General features: G+C 34.0%; 1 long non-coding RNA gene across 1 annotated transcript in view; it reads right to left on the reverse strand.

Annotated features, from left to right (window-relative positions):
• LOC118766496 overlaps window positions 1-13587 on the reverse strand; it is a 293006-nt gene that overhangs the window by 198877 nt on the left and 80542 nt on the right. The window lies entirely within an intron of this gene.

Raw genomic sequence — 13587 nt, forward strand, 5'->3', positions numbered from 1 at the left:
GCGAATGTGGATGTAGGTGTAAGTATACGTGTATGTGTGTGTATGTATACATATATATGTATGCTGTGTGTGTGTATCTATACACACACAAACACACACACACACATATATATATATATATATATATGTTGTGTTTGTATATATATATATATAGATAATATATAATATATGTGTGTGTTGTGTGTGTATATATGTGTGCATATATATATATATATATGTGTGGTTTGTGTGGAGTGCATATATATATATATATATATTAATAATATACATATATATATATATCATATATGTAAAATGATTAATTAGGTCATGACACTTGACTCTTTGGCAATTCCTCAGATTTCTCCAAAGCTAAAAGTTGTTTGTTATTTCTTTTTACAGTGATTTTTAGTTTCTTTTTTTTTTGGCTTTTGCCTTTGGTTTTGTTTCCAGTGACATGTGTTGACCTTTTATTGATCTCAAAGTAAATTATGGACTGCGCTATCATTGTTGACATTTTTAGCTCAGGTATGTATGTACACATGTATATGTATTTATGTATGTATATATCAATGTTTGTATAGGTATGTGTGTATGTGTGTGTGTATGTATGTGTGTTTCTATGTATGTGTGTATCTCCGTATATATGTATGTCTGTATATCCGTATGTATGTATTTACTTTTATGTCTAATTACTTAAATACGTCCTCTGAGGAAGGAGCTGGTTTCTAACCCTCATACAAAGCACAATCGTTGAAATATTAAAACGGCGTCACATTTTTAACTTCTGAAAACTCTTGCGAAAGTCTACTGTTCCACTTACATATCGTATGTGTGGAGGTGGCTTGTGAATTAGTGGCTAGGATGTTGCACAAATCTTTAGTCTCTAAGATTAAATTTGTTTCAACTTTAAAGCTGCGGCCATGCTGTGGCACCACTGTTGGCTGTGCTTCAGCATTATTTAAAACTTCTTCTGATATGTGGCATTTGGTGAATCAGGGAGTTTAATGCCTCTGCCTCATCTGCGTTTCCTACCGAGAGGTAGGCACATCTGGAACCAATATAATCATAAGTTAATGGTTTCGGTTAGTGAACCGGGTGATGTGTTCGTTCCTTGAGCAAATATTACATTTCACATTGTTCCAGTTGAGGCTGTTAATAAAGATGAGCAATCTGTGACGGATGGGCGTTTCATCCAGGTGTTATTATGTGTGTGTGTGTGTGTGGGGGGGGGGTGTATGCGGGGCAGAATTTACGGCACTGATTCTGTGAAACTAAGTCTGTGAAACTAAGTCTCTGGAAGGAACTTTGATATATTTTTTGATGTATGTATTCATGTTTATCTGTAAGTATGTATGTATCTATGCATGTATGCACGTGTGAACGTATGTATATAAAATTTTGGAAAACAAATTTCCAAGTCAATCAGGTGCAACTTTTCAGCGTTATATGCATCTACATATCGTACTTTGGGGTCTTATTTATCGCATATTTATAAATGTATCTATAAATATACAAGATTTCTGATAAAAGTCAATATCAATTCAATTTGGGGGATTAATCGATATGCGGGTATTCTATTTCAGATAATGCAAAAGAACCTAATGAGTATATCTGACAGTAAACTCATGGTATCAGTTTGCACATCAAGGAATTATACTTAAAAGATATAACCAAAATTACCAGCTAAGTATAAAATATACTTCATTAATTAGATCATACTTTATTGCTCATCATTAATTAGATCATACATATATGCAATCGACAGATTTACAATTATTCCTACATATCTTCAGGTTCTATTTCAAAACGTTATATTTCTAATTTTACATCCCTTTCAAGATAAGCAATACAATTAAGCATCAAAGATTAAAAATTACGAATTGAAAATTAAGAATAAAAATTAAAGACCATCACTTCGGTCATGACACAAGTCCGGCAGAGAAAGCCCAACCTCTCTTGTCCATGCCACGGATGTTATATAAGGGATATGCAAAAGCCGTTAGAGCTTGTCACCCAGTCCGAGAATGGAACTCACTAACTCATGATCGTGAGCTCGGCCACAGAACCATGCCTTTTCACACACACACACACACACACACATATATATATATAATAGATATATATAATAGATAGACAGATAGATAGATAGATAGATAGATAGATAGATAGATAGATAGATAGACAGATAGATAGACAGATAGACAGATAGATAGACAGAGAGATAGATATAAACAACTAGATAGATAGGTAGGTAGAATATATTTACATGCATACACACACACACACACACACATATATATGAATATATATACATATATATGAATGTATATCTATATATATTAGCAAATATACATATATATGAATGTATATCTATATATATTAACATATATACATATATATGAATGTATATCTATATATATTAACATATATACATATATATGAATGTATATCTATATATATTAACATATATACATATATATGAATGTATATCTATATATATATTAACATATATACGTATATATGAATGTATATCTATATATATATAAGCATATATACATATATCTATATATATCTATATCGGTCAATGTCTCTCTCTCTCTCTCTCTCTCTCTATATTATATATATATATATATATATATATATATATATATATATGGGTGAGATAAGGAGAGGGAGGACATGAGAAGAAAAGATCGAGTACTCATTTCCTTTTAAGAAAATATCGTATATATTTAATTCAGAAATAACATATTTTTGTTTAACAACAACTAAACTAGATATAAACTAAAAACTTAATTCTTTTTTTTTCTATATTTTGGCATTTATTTTTCTAAAAATCCATAAATATTTTACATACTCAATCTGTGCATTAATGTAGTTTCCAATATTATCATGAATTGCTTACTTTTGAATTATCGTTTGTTGAGACGCAAGTACTATTTGAAGAAATCTAATACCAAAGATAATAGCAGTTTGAAAATATAGTCGTATACATACATACGTCCTGATGCAGTCAAAGTCGATCAGATTTTGGTGATGTAATATTCATGTAATATTGAAATATGTGCTATAAAAAAGCATGTAACCTATGTTAATCCTGTTGAGATATTTTCAATCATGTAAAAATATTATAGTTATAATTTTTCTAACTTTACATTAAGTAGAAATCACAAAAGCCAAACAACGTTTGTTTGCATGAAAATAGGAAATTGACTGGCATGCAGTTTAATACATCTATTCAGTTGTTTTATATTATAATATATCTGTTTTCTTTTATATTGATATACTATGTTTTTTTACTCAAAAAGTATGCATCAAATATTTTCTACAACGTGTAGAAAATATGGCTGTGGCTGTGCAGTAAGATGCTTGCTTCTTCCTTCTCAACCACATGGTCACGGGTTCAGTATCACTGCGTGGCACCTTGAGCACGTAACTTTTATTACAACCGCGGACCTTCCAAAGCCTTGTGAGTGGATTTGGTAGACGGAAATTGAAATACGCCCGTCGTATAGTTACGGAGACCTAAACACACCAACATCGGTTGCCAAGCGATGGCGGGGGGCAAACAGAAACATATACATACATACATACAAACACACGCACATTCTCTCTCTCTCTCTCTATCATGGCTAACGAATAATTGTCACATATATTTACAGATAAATTCCTCTATTTACATAATATCGAGGTCTCTTTCATTCTTTTGTTGTCTTACCTTTCTTATCAATATATATATATATATATCGTGAAGTATAGTTGCCACCTAAATGCAGCAGACCCATAGGGGACGATGCTTCTGTTGCTATGTATGTATATATAAATTTCATATATCAATTTTAACATATGTATATATATATGGCATATCAGCCAATACTGACCATGCCGTGCGTAACAGGGTCTGTAATTTGCCGTATTTGAATGTATAAGGAGTGATCACAATGAAAATTTTCTTACTATAACCAAAATGCCTACCATTTTCTGGGGAGGGGTCTAGTCGACTACATTAACCCCGGTCCTCAAGAGGTACGTATTTTATCGGGCCTGAAAGGGTGAAAAGCAAACTCGACCTCGGCGGAATTTGAATTCAACGTAAAGCCAGAAGAAAAACAGTTAAGCATTTAATATGGCGCAGAGATAATCATAATGAAATAATTATCGAAAGAGTTCAACTCAATCATTGCTGACCTGCGGTTAAACATCAACATGGAGTTTAATATCGGATTCATGATTTTAAGCGAATCAACGTTTGTTTTGTAACTTAACTTGCACTGAAGTTCTATTAGTTTCGTAATTTGTTCGATAATGCATCCTGTGTCTATATATAGGCAATATGTATCTCCTGTTGGTTTTACAACTTGAAATACATTTCGTACAGTTTTAATAGTTTGGTACAAATCCGAATTATATCGATACTGTTCACTAAAAAATGTTTTGTACATTGCTAAGTGGTAGACGTATAACATATTTACTTATAAGTAGGGAGACTTTATAAAAATATCGTAATTGTTAGAAAGGTCAGAAACGTTCAGAGCCATTCCAATAAAAGTTCAATAAATATAGAAAGTTTCACTCTTGTCGAAGAATATTGAAGAAAATCATTCACAATCACTATACACAACACAAAAGATGTATAAATGTCATTTATCCTCCACAAATGTCAACGAGAGAAGAAAAATGTCAAAACACATTTTCAGAAAAACCTGGTGGTTATATGAAGATTTAAGGAAAGGAGATTGTCACATTTTAAGTATTATATTGAAATTTATACTTGCAATTTCCTTCAAGGTTAATTTATTTAATATATGTTTATCAGCTTATATGTATTAACGCACATTAGTGTAGGTACAAACGTACACTTAATGGTTGCATACACGTACATACATACATACGTACGAACATACATCTATCCATACATACATGCTTACACACTCTTATTTACATTTATAAACGTGACCCCATTGTTTTGTTTGTTTATAAGGGTTTATTGTATCGCCCCCAGTTCTTATTCCTTAGGTATTCTATTAAACCCTAAAGCAGGAAAAGAAATATTGATCTCTGTGAAATGTTAGGCAAATAAACTCAAAATCGCGATCTATTCTGTCAGCTCACTTATTGTAAATATCTATTATTATTCCTCATACTCATATATGTAACGAATATTTTGATTTTAAATAAGAGTGAGAAGTTTCTGACTTAAATCCTGTGTTCACTTGATTAAAAGAAAATTTTTGTTTTCAAATTGCGAAATATTCGTATTCGGATTTTGGTCACAGAATGTTCTTTAAAATATAAACACCAGCATATGAATTTCACTGACAGTTTTGCATCTTTTGAGAAAGAGACAAGACTTGCAAGAAAATGCTGTTCTCTTTACTATCGCCTTCCTAAAATATTTATAAATATTTCCATAAATAAGGTCAAAATTAAAATGCCATTTTCGAAACGAAGAATTGAGTTTTGATGTAGCCCTTTTTCTCTCTTTTTTGTTGTTGTTATAATTACCTTATTTTAGGAATCAAAAGAGTAGTGAGGACTTCATTTGAAGTTTCAGCATAGTCAATGGTGTTTTTCGTTTGTCAACATTTGCTGCTACAACTCCCTGACCAATTTCTTAGGCGCAGTTATTTAAGATTAACTTTTCTGCTCGAGTACGCAACGGGATATCTGTTGTATGATTCCACAAGAGATTCTTTCCATAACCACAAAACCTGCTAATATTAGCAGCTAAACAGTCACCAAATGATAACATATCACCACAAATAAAGTCAAAAATACATTGGATAATGTAGTCGTAGATAGCATGAGTTATTCACGGCTAGAATATCTTTGATATCGAACCTACACAATCAGATTTGACCTGGAAATAAACAACGACCTATCTCGTGAAATACTACAGCCTTTAATTTCCTTTCAGTATATAAACGCATGTGTGATTGTGTGGGTAAGAACCCTGCTTCCCAGCATGTAGTCTTTGGTTAATTTCTCGTTGTGCGGTACTTTGGGCAAGTGTGCTTAGCTAGAGCCCCGGGCCAAACAGAGCCTTGTGACTGGATATTGTTTACGAAAACTCAAACAAACCCGCCGTATGTATATATATATGTGTGTGTGTGTGTGTGTGTGTGCATTCTGTCTTTGTGTTGTGTCTGGCACGCACCACTGCTTGACAGCAGGTACTTGTTTGTTTCCGTCCGCGTAACTTAGCGATTCGGCAAGAGGTTTAAGTAGAATCAGTATCGAACATACAAACACAAAAAGAATATAGAAGTGCGGTCGATGTATTCGACTAAATCTTTCAAGGTAATGCCCCAGCATGGCCACGGCCCAACTACTGGAGAAAGAAAACGATAAAAATTCGCCCCATCCCCTCCCCATAAATACAAATCGGTGTGTTTCAGAAATTTTGTTTCATTCACAGTAAAGTTGTTCAGAAATTTAAATTGACAGATTTATGAAAATTGTTAAGGATAATAGAAAATATTTATGAATTTTTGTTAACAGATAAAAAAAAGGAAAAAAAAAATGTAAATCATATTTTGAAAAAAAAATAAAATGAACAGATTTTAAGTTTACTTCAAATAAAATAGAGTTTAACATTATTAATACATTTGTTATGTGATTTTTTTCTTTAATCAACACAACGTATATTTTTTTAAATATTTTTTCCGCCACTTTATATTTTTTTCCTATTCAAAGCATATATAAATTCTTCAGTAAAATCGCGCAGAAAATGTTGATAAAATAACCATATTTGTCTCTGTGCGTTACCAGTGGTTTATATAACTCAGTAATGTAGCCCGCTATGTAGTAATTTCGTGATTTCTACCTAAAACACTCATATATTTTGGGGGCCGCCTTTTCTTTCATAAAATTATTTTCAGTCGATGGTATTTTGGCTTTGAAGGTGAGTGAAACCTTGTTGGGGGAATTATGTATTAGATATTGTATACAATTATATATTATATATTAGATATGCACACTGCATATGTATATATATATATATATACAGTGTGTGATGGGTAAATTGTCACCATTTCATATTTTTAATTCCACGCATGCGTATTGTTTGTTTTTTTATATTTTGTCGACTACACAGTAGACAGTTAGGAATCGTCTGTGAAAAAAAACAGCACTATGATGCAATTCACTCTGCCAGAGATATGGAAACCACATGCTGTACTGCTTGGCATTCGCGCTGGAAGCTCCAATACGAATGTTTCAGAGTGTTTTCACGTCAATCTGACGAGAGTGCAGAGCATTTGGAAAGAGTTGGATGAATTTAATGCTTATTACGAATGTGCGGTAGCTCAGAAAACCCAATCTGATCATTATGATCATAAAAGAACACCTGAATTTGTTTACCATGATTGACAACGATCCCTACCAGGCAATCACATCCATCACCAGGACATGGGAGTGTCTGAGTTTCTTATCAGGCAGGTAGTGCTAGAAGTTATTATTCCGTATTCCTCGTGCAAGATAAGAAAGGGCCAATTATTATCCCAAGTTATCAAAGACAAGAGGAAAGACTGTACTATGAAGCTTTTCATTAAACTCAAGCATCTCCAACCGAAACATTTCTGCCAGGATCAGATGGTAAACACACAGAACAATCGTTGGTTTTCCGTGTCCCCAAAACATGTACCGAGAGTGATAAAAATCAAATATCCAGTCAATATCATTGTGCTTGGAGTGATCACTAGGGATGGCGATGTTATGCCTCCATTCCTCTTCCCACACGGTCTCAGACTCAACACGGAAGCCCATATCAAGTACCTGGAGAAAGTAGAGCTGCCCTGGCTCAAGGTATGGCTTCTGGAAGGTTCTACGTCTGGCAACAAGACCCTGCACCATGCCTCGAACTCAGTCATAGTTGTCAGACAAGTTCTGTGACCACATCATCCCTAACATCTGGCCACCTAACTCCCCCGATTGCAACCGCCCTTGATTATTATATGTGGGATGCAGCTGGGCGAGAGACCAACAAAACTCCTTTTAATACCAAAGATGAACTGCAGTTTAGGATTATGGCAGCATTAACCAACTTAAACAAGGAAATCGCTCAGGAGAGTTGCAGAGGATGGTAAAATGTTTTTATTTTTTCATTTCGTTCCTGTCGGATTTTATCCCTAATTTTGTGGTTATAGAGCGTAGCTGTTTTTTCTAGCGTGTTGAATGCCACGAGTGGATTCCTTATGCGTCTAAATGTACACCGTATTATATATATAATATATATAATATATATATATATATATATATATATATATATATTGGCGCAGGAGTGGCTGTGTGGTAAGTAGCTTGCTTACCAACCACATGGTTCCGGGTTCAGTCCCACTGCGTGGCATCTTGGGCAAGTGTCTTCTGCTATAGACCTGGGCCGACCAATGCCTTGTGAGTGGATTTGGTAGACGGAAACTGAAAGAAGCCCGTCGTATACATGTATATATATATATATATGTATGTGTGTGTCTGTGTTTGTCCCCCTAGCATTGCTTGACAACCGATGCTGGTGTGTTTACGTCCCCGTGACTTAGCGGTTCGGCAAAAGAGACCGATAGAATATGTACTGGGCTTACAAAGAATAAGTCCCGGGGTCGATTTGCTCGACTAAAGGCGGTGCTCCAGCATGGCCGCAGTCAAATGACTGAAACAAGCAAAAGAGCAAAAGAGTATATATACATACACACACAAATATGTATATGTATGTATATATGCATGTTGGGGGAGCGGCGTGAGAATGTGCGTGTACATCCCAACTTTACACGTATTTGCAGATGATGATTAAAAACACTACAGCTGTATGAAATCAACTGTAAAAACGGATTAAGCTAACATAATTTAATAGTTTCCACTGACAGATTAGTGTTCTCTCTAATCTTCCAATCAAATACATATTTCGTTAAAACAGAAATACAATAATGGCAAGACGCTGACGGATTACGCCTCAAATAATATGGTTCCGCATTCTTTATGTTTCAATACGTGAACCAAGGAATACCCATAATTGGAATTCTTATGAAAATGAAGCGAAAATAGATATCAAATATTAATACGATTCACTTCTGTGTTTTTTAACACTATACGTCCGTGTGAGATGCTTTCTCACGGCGAATACTGTAGTGTCACACCTTTCTGTATATATATATATATATATCCACGTTAAGTTAGATATGTAGAATGATATTTTAAACTATTACTGCCTCTATCGCTAATAACGAATTTTTACCCAACTCGCCATATAGATATGAAACATTAATCCATATCCAATGTTTAAGGAATGTATCACTTTTGTGGTATCGTAATATTCATAGAGAAATCTGTGACAAGTAATACATTGCAGCAACAGAACCTTACCAATCTCTGAACATCAATCCTCTTAACCTTTCGCCACTTAAATACCAACTTGTACAATATTATGGAAGAATATGTCAGAAATCTTTAAAGTGATACAATACAATTATTCAGAAAATAGAGACAAGACCCAAATCATGGATTTCGAAAATGGTATCACTTTCTGGAGATCAGTGTATTCGATGAAGTTGTTGAGGAAAACGGAGATAGTAATAACAATGCTTAGAATTAAATTTGGCCGTAATATATTCTGGATCAGTAGAATGGGTATTAGATGAATTAATTACTGTTAATTAACTCAACATAAGTTTGAAATGGGAATTTGAGTATCTATCTATCTACCCATCGATTTATCCATCCACCTATCTATCTGTCTATCTATCTATTTATTTATCCATCTATTTACCCCTCTATCTAGCCATCTATATATAAGTCTCTCTCTCTCTCACACACACACACACACAAATTCTCTGCCCCCCTCTCTCTTTCTATACGCACATATATATATATATATACTTATGTGTGTACGCATGCATAAATATATACATATACATATGAATATATACGTAAATTCGGCAACACACACATATGTACATGTACATATGTATATCTCTCTATTTATCTGTCTATGTATATGCGTCCATACAAACATATACATGCACCGGAACATACTAACACACACGAATACACAAACAGGCACCCACATACACGTACATGCATATACCAAAACACACACAAATACATACATACACAGATATACACACACATATATATATATATATATATGCATCCATACGCAAATTTCTGATGAGATGACAACATCTAATTTTCATACTATAGATTATTTTAGTTTATCCCCGAGGAGTGTGGCTGTTGCTACGTTAGTAAACCAATTAAATATATTAATTAAATTCGCAAGTTACAAGAAGCAATCGTTAACATCTGTATACGATATTATACGCTCCCATTATGGACAGTAAATGAGGGATTTACAGGGTAGTACGTAAATACAGTGGCTTGAAATAATATTTTAAAATCAAAAATCTTAAATCTTAGGTTTGCGCCTGTGTGTAGTCGTGGTTTAATTTTAATTTTAATTAAATGCTGTAAATCGGAACTTGATGTAAATATACTTATTATGTACATGCATGATATAGATGAAACAAATTTTCCTTCAACAATATTTTTCATGTTATTATTAAGAGTATACAAGATTTAAGGCGAAATGGGGGAGTAAATATAGACGGTCATACAGGAAACTTCACGGTATTTGCTCAGACATTTGAGATTTGGAACTAACATGAAAAGAATACAAGGTGGCCACTTGGGTGGATAGTCAAAACACCAGTCAAAATGCTTAATGGGATTTCGTCCGTCTCTACTTCTGCGTTCATATGTTACCTAGTTCAAATTTGCCTTTCATACTTCTAGGATCAATAATATATGTATCAATTGAACACTGGGGTCGATGTAATCGATTTATATCTCACACAAACTTTCTGGCCTTGTGCCACAAATGTGCAACTAATGATGAAAGTATTTTTAAAAAATGGGGCGAGCTGGCTGATTCGTTAGCACACGGTTGGCATTTTGTCCGTCTTTACCTAAGCCGAGGTCGACTTAGCCTTTTATTCTTTTGGTGCCGATAAAATAAGCATCAGTTGATCAATCAGATCGTTATAATATACTTAGACCCTTCCCCGAACCTGCTGCCCTTCTGCTAAAATTTGAAACCAATATTTCTTTCTACTCTAGCCACAAGTCTTGAAATGATGGAGAAGGGAGCCAGTCGATTAGATCGATCTCAGTACGCCACTGGTACTTAATTTGACGTTTCTGCCAGCTCGCCGACTTAATTTGGAACCGACATTAAAAGCATACTTAGAGAGAAAATAGGTGTACGCACCCATAAATAGGTCTGTTTCGCTGATTGTAGATATATAAAGAACATGCGTGTTTGCACACACACACGGTCTGGGAATAGAAACTGCGATCCTACGTCCGCGAGTCCGCTGCACTAATCACTGGGCTTTTGCGCCTCCATTATGTATATATATATATATATATATATATATATATATATATATATATATATAAACATGCATATATATGCACATACATGTGTATGTATGCATATATACACGTTATGGTATGTGTATATGTATCTATTTCTCTATGTATCCAATCCCCCCACCAACACACACATATGTCCTTACATATGCATTGCATCCGTTAATAAATCATGCATATTTATAGCAATTCAAATATTTTTCCAGTTTTCTTCCTTGAAAAACTTCGCAAATGTTACATAATAATAATATCATGGTATATGTCATATTTTTGGTTTAAATGTCAAGGGAATTGTTGGAGATTTGTTTGGTATTTGGTCGGCATCGAGAAACCTGCCTCGTAATTCTTGGGAGATGCGGAAGTTTTACTAATGAGAAAAATGCAATTAATAAATTCGGGGAATTGTGAGAATCGCAATACAGTCATATGATATGAATATATATATATATATATTTGTATGCACATATGCACGTATATATGTTATATATTAAATCTATATTATGTAATCTCTCTCTATATAAACGGCAGTTTGTCTGTGCGTGTTTCTGTGTGTCTGTTTTCTCGTACCCTCACCCTGACCACGGCTTTCAACGATTCTGATGAAACTTGACACACACATAGCCCATTTCATAATTCAAAACTACGCAGCGAAAATTTTGAAAAGTTCCCCCAGTTCTGAAAAAAATCGATAAATTCGACATGGGGTCGAGAATAAAAAAACAAACCACAGACTGTCTAGGGGACGCAACTCAACCTTTTATTACTCTCAAAAAAAAATTTACCATCATTTTTTTTTCCATTTTTTGGCTATTTTTTGGCTATAACTCTCTAAAAATGCTTTATAGTTATTTCCCTTACAAACCTGAGCAACGCCGGGCGATACTGCTAGTATACAATATAAACTTACATATTTCCATATTTATTTTAAAATATATACGTAATACAAACTATCCATTTATTGGTATATGTGTGCATGCGTGTTGTGTGTTGTGTGTGTGTATGTGTGTTTCTACACCTATATGTGTACATATGTACAACAATGTGTAAAAACGTACATTATCACAAACATTATGTATTACTATGTATATTTAGAAACACACACATTCTTACGTATGTGTGTATGTATGCTATTTTGTATATCTGTGTAATTATTTATGTATAACCACACAGGCATATCCAGGAACCCACACACTCACGTACTCACATGTACTACGAAGTTCTTCAAGTTTTTGTCTACCAAATCCACTCAAAGGCCTTGGTCGACACGAGGCTACTATTGAACATACCTCCCCAAGATGCCACGTTGAGAGACTGAACCTGCAACTATCTGTTTGGGAAGCAAACGTCTTACAACACAGCCACAAATGTGCCTCTGTGTATATATATATATATATATATATATGTGTGTGTGTGTGTGTGTATGTGGTGTGTGTGTGTGTGAGAGAGAGAGAGTTTGTGAGTGTGTGTGTGAGAATGTGCTGTATATACTATGCTTTTCTGAGAAATACCCTATAAAATATACCAAGTTTACAAGTCACAAATCCTATGTTAATATTGGTTATACACTCTCTGCTTATCATTTACCACTGTTATTGGCACTAAACGTACCACTTTATGTGAAACTTCGAAATTTAAATATGTTAATTGTTCCTTCTTGAAAGATGATAATTATTATGAGGTAATTAATTTAGAAAGCCCAGATACGTTATATTTTAATTAGAATTGTCACTTTGTGTTCATTAATACTGAAATGCAGTTCTCTGACAAAGATCTTTTGTCATTAAATTTCATAGGTTTTTGGTGTATCTGTATTATTCTGTATTATGCAATGAATAGTTCTTCGTTTATATGTTATTGTTTTTGAAATCTCTTCAGATACAATTCTGTGTTCGTCAGTTATATGCTTTCTTATATTTCCCACTTTCCTTAAGAAAATAATAGCTATTACATTGACAGCGTTTTCTTAGCCACGAAGAAGATCAGTGTGGTTTGTATGAAGATTCAATGGTGAGTTTTAATGCATTCATTGTGTGAACACAAACTAAGTAAATGATTTCCGCAGGACAGTTTAACTTGGAATGAAGCTCTCCGCATGTCACGTTGGTTCAGAGCTTAGAAGCTATAATAGAACAAGTTTGACTAAATGTATAATTCACCAGCAACGAATGGGCTCTGATGGAG

The sequence above is a fragment of the Octopus sinensis genome, linkage group LG1, assembly GCF_006345805.1.
Source record: "Octopus sinensis linkage group LG1, ASM634580v1, whole genome shotgun sequence".
Classification (NCBI taxonomy): domain Eukaryota; kingdom Metazoa; phylum Mollusca; class Cephalopoda; order Octopoda; family Octopodidae; genus Octopus; species Octopus sinensis.